General features: G+C 44.4%; 1 protein-coding gene across 8 annotated transcripts in view; it reads right to left on the minus strand.

Annotated features, from left to right (window-relative positions):
* NCOA2 (nuclear receptor coactivator 2) overlaps positions 1 to 5,394 on the minus strand; it is a 185,045-nt gene extending 179,651 nt beyond the window's left edge. For 5 of the 8 annotated variants that reach the window (XM_090137695.1, XM_090137694.1, XM_031604859.2 and 2 more), the window contains exon 1: positions 5,161 to 5,393. The gene's annotated coding sequence lies outside the window, so the exon portion shown is untranslated. Of the gene's footprint in view, positions 1 to 5,160 lie in introns of all 8 variants that reach the window. The other 3 variants (XM_090137696.1, XM_090137693.1, XM_090137699.1) reach the window with 2 other exon arrangements.
* Between the last annotated feature and the right edge of the window lie 9,895 nt (positions 5,395 to 15,289).

Consider the following 15,289-nt stretch of genomic DNA (forward strand, 5'->3'; position numbering starts at 1 on the left):
GATATGCCCACTATAAATCCTACCAAAGAGCAACAATATGTCTTACGTAGCTCACTAAAAAAGCATCAAAACAGCAACGCTCAGTCATCGCTACATCAGATAAATGATCTCAGTATACCCCAGGATCCCCCCCACATAAGCTCATGTGATCTGCAGTACCCAAGAATTACAGATAAATCAACACATTCAGTATGTATCTTTAATTTGTCACCTATATCCCCTGCCGTTTCATTCATACATGAACAGTTTCCATAACATTTACTACTTCACCAAAATATGTTAACCTTTCCAAGTAGCAAGTAACTTCTCCAACAAAGAAAAACAACACTAAAACCATAATTGGGATTTGCACAGAGAACATTGCACCTTACCTGCAAAAATCAAATGTATTTTACAAAAAGGCTTAGAATACATACAGAGCATGCTCACAGAAAGAGTGAGATTTACTATCAGTTATAACTGCTAAAATGAGAGCAAAGAAAGAATAATATCTGCCAGTAACTGTATTAATGGGAGATTGTTATGGAAGCCATTTAAGGAAATGCAAGGCTTGGAATGGTATAATGATGCAGCTGCAGAAGGAAAAAAAAAAGTGTGCAATGTTAATGTGTTGTTGTATAGCTTTAGACATTTAAATTAATGAACTAACTAAAAAGCCAACCGCCCCAGTGACCGTACACCTTCCACAGGAATTGAGCCTATATGATTTCCCTAAAACTAAGCAAATTTCTATTACACTTAACTTGAATAACATCTTATTTCCATGGAACAAGATTGAAAAATCATAAACATTAACAAAATGTAATGCAGTGAATCCACCACATTCAAGATCTATTTTTTGAACTATTCATCAATTCAAAGTAATTTTATAAAAGCAGCAGAAATATTCTAAAAGCTCAGGAGAGGAAACACTGTTCTAGGTAATAAGTAAATGCAGGACTGAGCAGCAGAAAATTAATTTCCTCCACTCGGCTTTTTTTCCATCAGGTAAATTCATGCTAATGCTATTTCTAAGTACTTACATCACAATACTGACAAAATAGTTCGGGCTTTTTGTTGGTTCAAGTCCTGATTTAAAAATACATCATGATGATTCTCTCTTTTGTTTTTGTTTTAAATGCTGCACCCCACATTGATTAAACTACACAAGCTGTCATTTCCCACGTCACATTCCTACCTGGTATATCTTGAGAAGGCTAAAGCTACTGAATCATTAAATCAGGGAGTGTTTGCATAATGCAAATACTGCTGACAAACTACTAACCTCGAAGTGGTAAGCTGCTTTAGTAGCACGTAACCACTGATGTCATAATATAAATTACTCTTACTATTCCAAGTTACCATTTCAGCAACATGCACTGCTGTTCAAAATGTTATTCCAACACACAGCAGGAGTCCTCGCAACTGCATATTTTGCCTGAAATCTTAAAATATTATCAAAATACTATCTTTATCAAAATACCATCTATAATAAATAAGTGAAGTGTACATTATCTAAGCTCGATTAACCTGATGGGTAAAAGTCGAAGAACACTTCTGCGAGGCTTAAATTCCCCAGAGAAGGGAGGCTCAGATCCTGTCTGCCAGCACACAATGGAATCACAGCTGACGATGCACATCTTTTTCTGGATGTCTCCATATGCTCAGGAGGGTTTCCCCCCCCCTCAGTCCCTCCCTGTTTCCCTCTCCGCCCCCCTTGCTCCCAGCATCGCATTGAGAGATTTGTCATTATCTGCCACCAGGAGCATGAGAATGTTTTAACAACTAACACAAATAAAGTGGTGCACTGAACTTCACCTTATTTAAAAATAAAAACAGGGGCTCCTGCCAGAGTAGCCATCTGTAACTACACGATCTGAGAGCAGCAAATGAGCGCTGAATGGATGCTGCCATATACCCTTCTACAAAGTAAATATCAGCGTTCCAGCTTCTAGCTCAAAAAGCTAAGTCACACAGAAGGGCACATACTCTGTAACAGCACACCCAACCTTTGACCTCAGCAGCCAAACGCAGAAATAAATGTAAACTGAGCATTTTGACATTGGTAAGAATACTACAGAAACGCATGGGATTTGTTAAATACTTCATATGCACTTGGAAATGGTTTGCATTGTTTAGAGAAGCCAACCATGGCAAGTGTGCAAAAATGAGCGTGACAGAGACAGCACTGGCTCAGCACTGCCTTCCTTCAGCGCACAGCCTATTAGTGCTGAGCAGACAAAGAGAGTTACATTTGTACTTGAATTTGGCACCAGCCTTTCGTTCAGCCTTTTCTCCTAAACGAACTGACAGTATCCTCAAGGCTTACATCTCACAAGCCTCAGCAGTTTCCAGAATCTCAATCCGGGTGGTGCTAACAAAACTCAGCTCAGCACCGAACCCCAGATTTTGCCCACGAGACAGTGACATCAGCAACAAACAAAAGGACCAGGAGACAGTGGGCATTGTCATTGCAGCTGTCTTTCCCGAGGACTTTATTCTTCCTACCGAAAGCCCTCGCACTGCAGATGGACTGGGTAGGAGCTGCCTTCAGCCACGGAGCAGTGCTGGAGAGAGTCCTGCACTGGGAGAGAGAGCCCTGCACTGAACAAGCTGCACTTTCAGGATTATAAAAACGCAAATATTCTCAAGTAGCTGACCTTTATGGCTCCAATTTAATACAATACACATTATATGCAAACGCATTCTCGGTGGGTTGGTTTTTTTTTTTTTTTTTTTTTCCTTACAGGGAAATGTAGCTGTGCTTTAACAACTTAAACACAACTGTCTTATTGCAACAGTATCATTCTTGATAGGAATAAAATATTCCTCACTCAGATGTATTGGGTTTCACAGAGCACTGACACCACCAGGACACACAAAGAAGAACAGGGCAGATGCGCACACCCTACTCTGCAGCACACAGCATCTTCAGAAGCTGCAGTATGAAGTATACGTGCCCATGAAGTAACAATGCAGCATGTGGGCCCTTTTGCCAGTAAAGGCCTCGAGCCTTACAAAATACAAAGTTGAGAAAACTTCAGTTTTTAAGCAAAATAAAAGAACCTGCTGACTGGAAAACTGACACAGTGACAGTACCTTCGCCAGGCCCTTGTTGCGCAATGCTCACCAAAATGAGATACAAACATATGAAAAATGAGCTGATCCTCCAAATATTTGCATGGCATTTAGGATCAACCTTTCTTTCTAAAGCTGTTCCGAGTATTGCTGAGGGCTGATGCCATGACAGCATTGCTCAGGGTGCTGGATCCCAGGGCTGGCTGCGAACACCGAGCTCATCGTGGCACTTGTCGTGGACTTGGAGAGTAACCACGGGTGTACAGTTACACATCGCTTTATCTCCGTGACACAGTGCAGCTGACTGCTGTATTCAGTTCCAACACAGCCCTCGAGTAGCTGTATTCCAAGTGACAAAACAAGGAGTGCCCATGCGTGCCTGCAGATGTATACATGTGCAGATTTGCACGGGCCTTGTGTACCCCATGTGAGATACTGCCAACAATGTAAGCAAGAAACGTCCTGAAAACTCTGAGGAGGTTGGTACCAACACAGTTCTTATTCACAGGGATCTGTAAGCTGTGGGGAGGCAAAGCAGAGCGCTGCTCTGCTGATAATGGTTTAAGCTGAGCGCTCTTTGGGACAGTGCAGCTCCCCATGCCCCACAGCTGCTCAAGGCTCCCCCAGAGCAGGGCCCAGCGCTGCTGTAGGGCCGTGAGGAGCTGGGAAGCGAACAACAGATGAGTGGCTTCGTAATTTGGTCCATGCAAACTCAAAAGGCTGAAAGTTAATGAAGGCTATCAGCCACTGTGGCAGCAAATTCTGGAAATAAGAGGCTGAGCAGCATCAAACTGCTCACTTATCTTCAGCAGCAACAGAGCCGTGCTGGAACTGCCAACACGATGTGCTGAGCTCAAACTCTTCTTCAACACCACAGAAATATTACCGGGCCAGCCGCACAGCTCGTTCACCTGCTTCCTAAAAGCCAGGCACGCAGCAGCAGTTACTGCCGAAGGAGCAAAGCCGCCCTCCTCCCACCAGGGCACCGCTTCCTGGCTCAACGACAGCCGCGGGACAGCGCGTCTCAGCCCCGGCCCGCAGGACGGCACCGCCGCCGCTCCCCCGGCTCCCGCGCCGCGCCGGCCTCCCGCACGCAGCCCGCAGGTCCCACCCGCAGCGCCCAGGCCCGACAGCGCCGCGCCCCGCGGCCTGGGACAAGCACGGCGGCGGGGTCCCCGCGGCGCGCACACGGCGGGGCGGGGCGGCACCGGCCCCGCGCGGGGCGGGGGGGAAGCGGCGGGCACCTCCCCTCCCCCGCCCCCCGCGCGCGTTCACCCCCTCCCCCCCGCTCCGCAGCGACACCGGAGCGAACGGCACCCGCCCAGGGACCCCGGCCCCGCGCCCACCGCCGGCTGCCACAACCCCTTCCTCCTCCTCCTCCTCCTCCCCCGCCGCTCCCCGCCCCGCGCACACCCGCAGCCACAAGGCACTGCGGCGGCCGGGCCCCCACCCCTCCCCTCCTCTCCTCGGGCGGATCGGGGGGAGGCGGCGGCGGCGGCGGGGCGCCCCGGGCTGCGCAGCGCCGTGCGGCCGCGGCCTGAAACGCGGCGCCCCGCCGCCCCACCGCCCGCCCCCGCGGTTCGGCCCGGCGCGCGCACGCAGGCGCAGCCCCCGCGCAGAAAGTTACAGAAGTTGCCCGCTGTGCCCCCGCCTTCCCCGCGGAACGGAGCGGGGCGGCCGCGGCGCCGCGCCGGTGTCACACGGGGAAGGGGCGAGCGCCGCCCTGCTCCCGGATCGCCCCTTTTGTCGGCGGGCGCGGAGCCTCCCGCAAGTTTCCCGACCATCTCCTCTCCGCAGCTGTGCCCCGTCCTCCCCCGGCGGCTCCGACCCCCCCCCCCCGGCCCGGCCGTCCCGGGGAAGTCCGCCCGCAGCCCGAGCGCGGTGCCCGGCGAGGGGCGGCCCCGCGCCGCCCGGCTTCGCTTCACCCCCCCTCCCTCCTTTCCTCCCCCCGGCCGGGCGCGGGGGAAGCCGCCCCGGCGCGGCCGCCCTGCCGCACGCCAACACCGCCGCTCTCCGCGCCGCTCCGCTCCCGGCGGGCAGGGGCCGGGGCCGGGGCACACCCCCCGCAGCGGCGGGGCCGAGGGGGCGCGCGGGAGCCGTTACCGGGGTCAGTGTCGCCTCCCGCCGCGGCCGCCGCCGGCGCTGACCTTCGCTTTGTAAGATGAAGCTGAAGCTGGGGCTGCGGCCGCCATGTTCCCGTTTTAATAACTGCCTGCTTGTTTATTTCAATGGAGACCCTCCCACCGCTCGCCCTCCTCCTCCTCCCCTTCTGCCCGGAGGAGGGCGGGAGGCGGGGGGAGGCACAAGGCACACCCTCTGCCCCCGGGCACGGCGGCGGCTGCGGCCGGGCCCCGCGCTGGGGGCCGGGCCGGTGCTCCGGCGGCGCTGCCCCGCTCGGCGCCCGCGGACAATGGCAGCCGTCCGCGCTCCGGCGGGGGAAGCAGGGGAGAGGCAAGGGGGGGATAAAAAGTCCTTCGTCCTCAGCGGGAGAGACTTTAAGCGCGGCCCCTCGCTGCCCCAGGGCGAGTGTCAGTGGCCCACGTTCACCCAAGCGCGAGGACAGCCTTATCGCCTCCCTTTGCCCCTGGAAAAGAAAAAAGAGGGGAAAAAAAAAAACACAAAAACGCCGCGTGACACCGCTGCACGAACGCACGGCATCAGCTGTGTCTCACACGACGGGGAGATGAAGATGCAGTCTTTTCAGTGTGTAAGGACTGAATAGGAGAGTTAAAGATTATTAAGGGCTGAAGGGTGACTGTTGACCATTGCCCTTCAAGTCCGCGTGAACGCCGCGATGCAGAAATCCCACCTTGGCAGAAGGGCTTTGGGTTTTTACAAGCGGCAGTGATGGCAAGCTGCACTCAGCTGTGGTAACAATTGTTATTTCTGAGGGACGTGCAGCCCCAAGTGTTTGGTGGTCGTCCAGGGGTTACACATTGTCGCTGCTGCTATGGTGAGCTCTGCTTGGCTCAAGCTAGTCTGGTACTGCCAGACAATCCTGGTACTGCTGGGACAAAAACCCTTGCTCTTCAGATGGTTACTTCTTTCCATACGGACTGTTCTGCCTTTGGTTTCCCATGCAACCAAATCATTGAAAACTTCTGTTTTCCTCTTCTGGAGAACGAACTTGGGTAATAAGGGTGGCCGTCAGAAGAATTTTCCAACCTTAATGATTCCGTGACTCTGTGATCAGAAATGTGCTTGAATTTAGTTACATCAGGAAGTACAGGGGTGGTTTATTAGAATCATAGAATTGCAGAATCGTTTGAGTTGGACGGCACCTCTGAAGGTCGTCTGTTCCAAATCCCCCGTTCCCAGAAGTTTGCACCAGAGATCCTACCTCCCACAGATGGCACTCTTTTGGAGGGTGCTTCTGGCACCAGCATGGGCAGCAGCCAGGGAGGCAGAAGGGCCACTCAAAGTGCGGAGAAATCCTAATGTTACCTTGAAATAACACGGCAAAGGAGAGCAGCTTGTATGTGGAAAAAAGCCTGGGGCAAAGGGACAGAGCTTTTCCTCTGGTCTCATTTGTTATATCTGTGCAAATTTCTGTAGCAAATAATCTAACAGTTATACAGGCAATAATCTTATTTACCTCGCGGTCATGATCCGTTCATTTTCCCATGCTAAATGAGACAGTGGTCTGCCGGAAAAAATAATGTAACGTCTTTGATATTATAACCATAAGCAGTCCAATTTAGAATCGCACAAGTAATTTTAGTTCCAGTCTTTCTTACACATGAATGCTTGACTTTTTTCCAACCCCACACATCCTTTAATCCAACCAGAAGTATTCATTAAATGATTACCTGCACCCATCAGAACAGCCCTTCACCTTGCTGGGTGCAAACGCAAAGACAGCCATCCGTCACAAAGTTCAGGGCTCGGCACTGACAGAATCCCCACCCCGATGCAGCAGAGTGTCCTTGTCACACTGTGTGAGAGAAGGGATCTAACTGCACACATATGTTCAAGTCCTCTGAAATTTGTTCCAAGCTGCTAATTCATCAGCAAATGCACGTTGTCATCAAAGGCCAATAAAGCCTGGTTAGAAGTATCATTGTGTGCAAAGGCCAGGAATTATGTTATTCCCAACTGCCACTCTTTAAAGCAAAAACATCATCTTCCAGAGGAAAATGGATCTGCTGAACACACTTCAGTGTTGAATTTTGTTCAAGGTTCCAGCTCTTCTCTGAGCCTGCTCCAATGTTTTGCCACCGGTGCTGACTCGATATGGGTTTTGCTTCTCAATGGAAGCTCCTCCAGTTCTAACCAAGAGCAGTATATACTTTCTGCCATCCTCTAACGTTCATCCTTGTCCATCTTCAAGGCCAGGTTGGATGGGGCCCTGGGCAGCCTGATCTCATGCCTGATCTAGTGGGTGGCAACTCTGCCTGCAGCAGGGGTTTGGAGCTGGATGACCCTTGACGTCCCTTCCAATTAAGCCATTCCGTGATTCTGCTACTCTGTGATACTCCTTCCATTTATACTTCTACCCTTGCTGGCTATTTTGTTCACTGCATCACTTTATACATTCACTTGATTATTCACTGTGATCTGCAAATCTTTCCTGGTGTGAAATTTAACACAGAGAAGCTTTTAATTCCCCAGAATTTTCAGTGAAGCTTGGTTAAATTTCTTCATTGTAACTTTTTTTTCCCCTCAAGTCAACACCATGAAAAGGGGAATCTGAATGTAATAGTGTTTCCTCGATCAGTTTAACTATATATTTTCAATGAGCTTTGTTGCTGTTTTTTAAAATCATTTATCTTGTCTACATGACATATTTCTACAAAATTTGGCACATGGGATACTGTGAGTAGATCTAACATACATAGCAGTGTTCTTGCCTGATTTTCAAATAAGTCATAAAGTTGCTCTTCCATAAGTTGAAAGGTAATGAATAATTTGTTTAATGTTCTTGAACTTGGTACACCCCTTACATACGGCTGCTGTCTCATGAAGCTTCATCTGCAGCTTTAGTGTGTAACAAAAAAGTTTATGTTAATGCACCTGCTGACACCTGGGCTATATGTAAAACAGATGTTGGTGCACAGAGTCTTTCTCATGAGCAGCTGCATTTACTCTTTGGATCCACTCTGCCCGCTTTTATGGAGAATCACATCCCTACTTGCTCATTAACATTCCCAATTTGATTTAAATATGGCCTTTATGAAATTGGTTGAATTTTTGTTGATCCGGTATATACCTAACTTAAATCCACAAAGAAAACAAAATGAATTTTCAAAACAAGTAAATCTACTGTATGATCTTCACCTTCTCTAGGGTGAGCAGACATGTCAAAGCCATCTGATTGAACCTCCAGCTCCAAGTAGGGCCAATTGTGAAGTTACCCACAGACTTGCTGAGGGTGCCCTTCAACTCATCACTGAGGTCACTGACAGAGGTGTTACACAATAACATCAAGGGAATCCTGGCCGCCAGCTGGATCAGCTCATTCTGATCACAACCTTTGAGCCCAATGGTCCATCTGATTCTCTCCTACTTACCTTCTGCTTACCTAGTTCATACCCCTGCAGTGTGCTTAGAAGAGGTCTACAGGTGATTGTCTCAAAAGCATTGGAAAAGTCAAGGTAATTTATATGCACTGCTCTCCTCTTCACCATTCCACCAGTGCAGAAAGTAGTTGGGCTGGCCACGCAGAATTTATGTTTCATAAACTGCTATTGCCTTTTCCCTGTCACCTTCTTAATCCTTCCACAGACTAAGGTCAGACTGGCTGGCCCCTTCTTTTGCAAATCTAGCCCTTTGAAAACAGAGGCAACTTTTACCTTCTTCCAGTCACTGTGTGCCTCTCCCAGCCACCATGACCTTCCAAAAGTATGCTGTGTTCCCTCTGTTCTGCTATGCATGCCTTCTGGTTCCTACAGCTCCTACCCCTTTGACCTCATATCCCATCTCCAAACACTCTGATTACCCTCCTTCCATTATCCCTTCACCAACATCTCCCCTCTCCAAGTAACACTTACTTAAGTGGCACTAAATTCTTTTAAAGAATCTGGGATCCAGCTCAACTTCTCCAATGGGACTTTAGCTTCATTTGCATTTCATGCATTGATAGATTGGCTCAATTAAGATGTTGCAGTGAAAAACATATCCTAGGCATGTAGTACGTATGGATTAGAACTAAAAGTAAGATTGATCTCTTAAAAATTTGAGACATCAAAATTTTTTTTCACCTCAAATAATAAACATGTAAATTTAGAAAGAAACATTTGATTGCATTTTGATCTGTTATTAACACAATTATTTTCTTCACGTTCTTTCTTTTTTTCTAATCAGACAACCTTGGAAAACTCCCAACTTTTTTAAGACAAGAAATCAGTCAAAAACAATTCCATGTTATAAAATGCTTTGAATTTGCTAAACCTACTCCCTTCACCGAAAGGTACTATTAAAAATTCCAGGTTTGCTTGACTACCTGCATATGAAATTTCTAAATGTATAGGGAAAATATTAGAATTTTAATCAATATTTATGCAAATATTTTTAGTAGAAAATTACTCTTGCGTCATTCATGCTACTTTGTCAATAGTTCAAGCCGAGATGTTCAGCTGAGGGAAATATATGGGTATAACTCAAGCACAGCTGCTATAGTGGTGTATATTTGTCCTTGTATTCTAGTATCACACCTAGAATCTCACACATTCTTTACTCAGCCCACTTGTTTTTGCTCCTTTCCTTCAGCTATGCATAGAAACCATGACCACAAAAACAAAATCTGCCCCACAGTTTCTTCTTGTACACTGTGACAGCACTGCTCAGCTGTTGGCACAGACACCCAGCTGTGAGATGAAGGCTTGCTTCTCTCTGCCTGCTGGGTGCTCCTGGACACCCCTAGCTGGGTGACCCTGCTGGCAGGAGCAGGTTCCTCCCACCCTCAGGACTTCTGTGGTTCTCTGATGCTTTTAGTGGAAGACAAAATGCTTTTTGTTTTTCTGCTTTGTTTCACACTACTCTTCTAACTTTTAACTTTTCTATTACTCTTCTCTAACATTTTCTTTTTTCTTTTGACCTTATTTTCCTTTTTATCTTTATGTTTTTCTAGTTTTTTTTTTTTTTTTTTTTTTTTTTTTACCAGTCTCTTCTATATTTTCATCCTGCAGCATGTGCTCAGCAATACTTATGTCCTGACATATTCTGCATATTCCTATGGCTTGTTCAAAAAGACATTGTCTTTCTTTCGACCAAGTACGAGAAGTCCAGCTTATCCCTATAGTCAGACTTTCATCTAGAAGGTCAAAGTCATCGAGCATCCACACTAAGGAGCATAATTGAGCTTCTGTTTGGATCTGTGTATCACTATCTTCCTCTCTTGGTTTCCTGTGCTCGAATATATAAAATTTCCAACCTTCTCAATAACTTGACAATAAAATGCTTTGCTGAGCAAAGGAAGAACTGACACTTCTTAAAAGACAGCCAGTCATTAGCAAATTGACATGTGCACTTTAACAACCCCTGTAGACACACCCTTTTTTTGCTCCCTTGAATGTCCTCAGAAAAATTACTCTAATATTTAACAATTACTTCTCAGCACTGACCAAACACATCAGAATGTTTTCCTCCGAAACCATAATGATTGTGCAACTTTCTAAGGGGCTGAATGCACTTTCTAAATTCTCTGTGAAGATTACACATTGAGGATGATCAATCCACGTTCTCCATTGGCCATTTACCATATAAATCTGGAGATATGTACATATGTAAATATATATGTAATTAGAGTGCAAAAGACATTAAAAAAAAAAAAACAAAACAAAACGAGAGGAGGTGAAGCATGTTTTTAACTGGCAAAAACTCAGCATGTCTGTACAAGTAACATATTTCATACAGCAGACTTAAGATCTGCCTCTCTGTATTGCAGTTCTTAATGCTGTTATGAAAGAGATGAAATGAAGATGGAGAGATGACAGTGATTTAGTCACAGAACCAGTTAAATGGCTTTCCAAACTTGAGGCCACAGGTAACATTTTGGTTTAGAGGCAGCACAAGCTTGATCTTACAAATGCTTAATCAAAATAAAGTGTAAAGAATTAAATATGAGGAGCCTGGCACAACTCAGATCCACATTTGATTTCCAATCCTAAACCACAGAATAACCCATGTTTTTTGTTAGGTTGGTTTTTGTTTTGTTTTGGTTTTTTTTTTTGCATGGCATTATTTTAATCTAATAAATACTAGAAGAAAAAGTTATTGTCCCTGAGTTTTTCAGACTACATGGCAGGGCAGGAGTTTTCAATTTCCTGAGACTACCTCTGTTTGAGCCTTAAGGCTTGCCCCCTGAAAGTTGGTTAGCATCAGCCTCATCTGACTCACCAAATGAAGGCATTAGGGATGGGGAACAATCATTCCTAAGGAGTGAGCCAGAGAGTGCAGGCCAACAGGTTGAAGATTTCCCTGGCAGGTGCTGGACGTTTATCTTTTCCTTCCCTAGGCAGCTCTTGGGGCCCACTGACTTCTGTGTGCTCCAGGGCTCTGATGGTCTCTTTGCAGTCTTCCCACTTCTGGATTTTAGGAGCAGCTGCTCCTACCACGATTCCTCTAGGTGTAGGATGGGAAGACACATTGCTCACTATATAGCAAACACTTCTAAAGTTTTCTCATTTCTTGTAACAAGAAGAAAAGTTAACAGAGTTGACTTTTAAATTATCACTGGTCACCAGAATTAACATCTCACCAAAAAGTCTCAGAGCTATTGCTTCAGTCTTCCTAGGTATTCAAATAGACATCTCTTGATCGGTATGAGATAGCTCACATTTCTGAAGTTAATACAATACCATAGTACATGCTCACATCTCTCTTTTCATTTATATATTTTTGTTAGAAATACTGCTTTTATTTTTATTACACATGGTTGGCAAGTTAAATATGGTCCATCAGGAAACAAAGGTTAGCAAAGGCAAAACTGAAGCAGGCAACTTTTTCACTTTGAAGTTCTCAAATATATTTTTAGTAATTATCATAGTATTTGCAAAATCAAATACTGAAAGTTAAACTTTCATAAAAACGGAAAATTAAATAGAGAAAAGAAACTAAGATAAATGGATTAACTTACTGTTTATACTTGCAGTAAGATAATACATGCCTGATTAGGTTCTTGAAAGATGATGCAAACGCACTGAATGGTTTGGAAAAGCACAACATGTAACAATGCGCATACTTACACATAACTTAACCACCTCAATCTTACTATTGTGTGGTGACTCCAGTCTGACAGCTGAGGTAATGGGCTCTATCAATAATTCTGCGTGCACTGTCTAAATCAACAAATGTGTTGCAAGAGCCACTGTAGTCCTTAACTTTTAGAGGATGAGTGGCATAGAGCTCTCCCCTATCTCTTGCTGTCCTTTTCAGAAGACTAGTTACATCCTAAGCTTGCCGCTTTGCATTTTGACCCTCATAATTAACAAAGATCCTGAATTACAGAATTAAAGCACATTTGAAGAGGGGGTGGTTATGTTTGCTGTGCCCACTGCGACATGGGCGTCTAAAAACAATCACCCTTTGTATGCTCCTCTGCCCAAAGCCTCAGCCTTACACTCACCGAAGGAAAAAAGTTCTGTGGGAGACACAGACTGACCTGAGCAAGAGCTGTTCATTTTTCACATTACAGAGTGCATGAGGAGGAATTTCATCCCTATACAGAAAATAATCACATTCCCTCTTAGTTTAAATGCAGCCAGGTGGGTTAAATATATACTCTCTTTCCAGAAAAAAAAGAAACAACAAGATCATGAGGCTGAAAGAGGTCAGGAGGTCATCTGTGTCCTCCCCCTCCTTGAAAGCAGGACGCTCAACGCCTATCTCACTGCTAAGACCTTGGTCTAACCTGTTCTTAAAGACCTGTGATGAAGACATCACAGCCTCCCAGGTACTGCACTGCCCTGCTCTCTCCACCATTAGTTTTTCAAAAGCTTAAACATGGTTTCTTTTGCTGCACTTTAAGCTTTATCCTCGAATCTATCATAGGTATGGGGATCTGATTTTTTGTGTCTCTTTACTTGCTGTTTCTCACCCACATGCAGAACTGCTGCTGTGTTTATAAATATATATATATATTTCTAGTCCGAGCAACCTCAGTTCCTTTCAGCACTCCTTTTATATCTTGTTCTACAGGTCCCTGGGCTTGTGAGCTTTCTCCAGTTGATGAAGGAGAAAGTGTTTTTGACAGTGAACATCCTGCTTTGTCCGACACCTTACATTACTCCATTTGCCATACATATCATGTGTCTCTGTGCATCCCAGTATGCCCATCCCCAACAAGATGGCATTGCCCACTCTTGTTCAGAGGTCAGACCTGCCACTCTACTGTTCAGGTATAGAATCACAGAATCATTAAGGTCGGAAAAGGCCTCTGAGATCATGCAGTCCAACTGTCCATCTACCACCAGTATTGCCCACTAAACCATGTCACTAAGAATTACATCTAAGTCCCCAAATTTAAAAATGTATCTTAGTACACACACATACATATATATATTATAGTACAGATTGTATTGACACACAGTGTTTCAACTGAAGACCTCACCCAGTTTTTGCTTCATAAAATATTAAAAGAAAATACTAAACAATATTATTAAAAAAAAACTGGCTGACTTTTGAAGACTAGTGTCTGTACATTTCAGCAAATTCCAAACATAAAATGAAAGCATGGTAAACTACACTGGGGAAGTTTGTGTGTAGATCTGCCTGGATTTTCCTAAGATAAGTGCTCTTGCATTAGTTTCTCCTTCATCAGTATTTTGCCAGGTCAGTATAGTGACATCACTCTTTCACTACAGAAAAGTCTCCGTATTATCTCACTGGTAGCTTTATACCAAACAATATGATATGTAGAAAAAACAAACATCCAAAGCTGGAGAAAGATAATGTTTTTTTCTAAGAGACTGAGATGGTTGCATTTGCTTGAGTTTTACATATATATATTCTTAAACACGCCACGGCTAACCATAGGTTCAAACTGGGAACTGCATTTTTCCTCCTTTAAGGATTAGGAGGTTCAGCTGTTGAACAGGATCCCATTTTACTTAGGACTACAAATTTATTGTGAACAGTTTTTATCTGACCAAACATAACAAGCTAAAAACAAGACAGAGAACAGGTGGGTAAAAGAAATAAAAATGCAAATAAGTAAAAAGAACAACCTAGAAACCCATCCTCACTCAGCACCTAGAAACTCACACTAAAAAGGACAATGAGAAACTGACCAAGTATGGGGTTTGGTATGAGAGAGAGGTGTCCTAGTCGACCAGCTGCTTAACTCTTGTTGAGTCACTCTGGGTAGAAACTAGAGCAGGGTAAACAATGCAACAATTCAAAAAATTCAGGAGACACCCTAAGGTAAGTGATTTGGCAAATATATTGAGCTTTGCTGGGGATACTCATTGGGACTGCTTGCATGCCTAAGTACCTTGCTAATCAGGAGTCTATTTAAGATATTTGGAGATAGAAATTGAAATGTGTTCGTGTAAAGCTGTTGAGCCTGGCTCTAGCTAGTTTTTGCAGGAGAGTCATGCATAAAACAACATGCCTTGCAAACATACCTTCACTTGAATTTATTTGCTACCTATATATATTTTAAAAGACAAGTTTTTCATAGTTACATTTGTAGATACTTATCATCCTTTCTCCTGTTTAAATGAAAACTATCAATGAATGAAATGAATAAATCCAACACTTCAGTGTTTGTAAAATGCTTCTAATTTTGAGGAAAATATTTTTGCAAATAGAAAAGGATGTTTTGTTGTTTCAGAAATTACTTCTCCCTTAATATTTTAATAAAACCTTTCATTGCAAAACTTTGTTTTGTAATATCTACAATGTGTACCATCCAGAGAAAGCACTGCATAACTGTGTATAATACGTTTAATTTTGATTATATCAGTATTCAGAAATATGATGTATTTAGTTATGTAACATACTTATTGATAGAGAACACACAGTTTGGTTTTCCATACTTTCTCATGTGCAAACTCTTTTATGAAAAAATGCATTTCAATTCATAAGCTCTTATAAGAACTGAGCAGAATACTAAATACACTCTATTAAATGTTTTCTATCCCTTTTCTATTTCATTCCTTACTTTAAATTATGTTAAATTCCCCAGTGCCTGTTTCTTAGCTAACACTTCACTGATATCTTATTCGTGAATGCTTGTAAATTGTCATAGAATAATTTTGATTAGAGAATCCTGTATTGTATTTCTATTAAA

This window comes from Phasianus colchicus, chromosome 3 (assembly GCF_987193195.1).
Source record: "Phasianus colchicus chromosome 3, bPhaCol1.hap1.1, whole genome shotgun sequence".
Classification (NCBI taxonomy): domain Eukaryota; kingdom Metazoa; phylum Chordata; class Aves; order Galliformes; family Phasianidae; genus Phasianus; species Phasianus colchicus.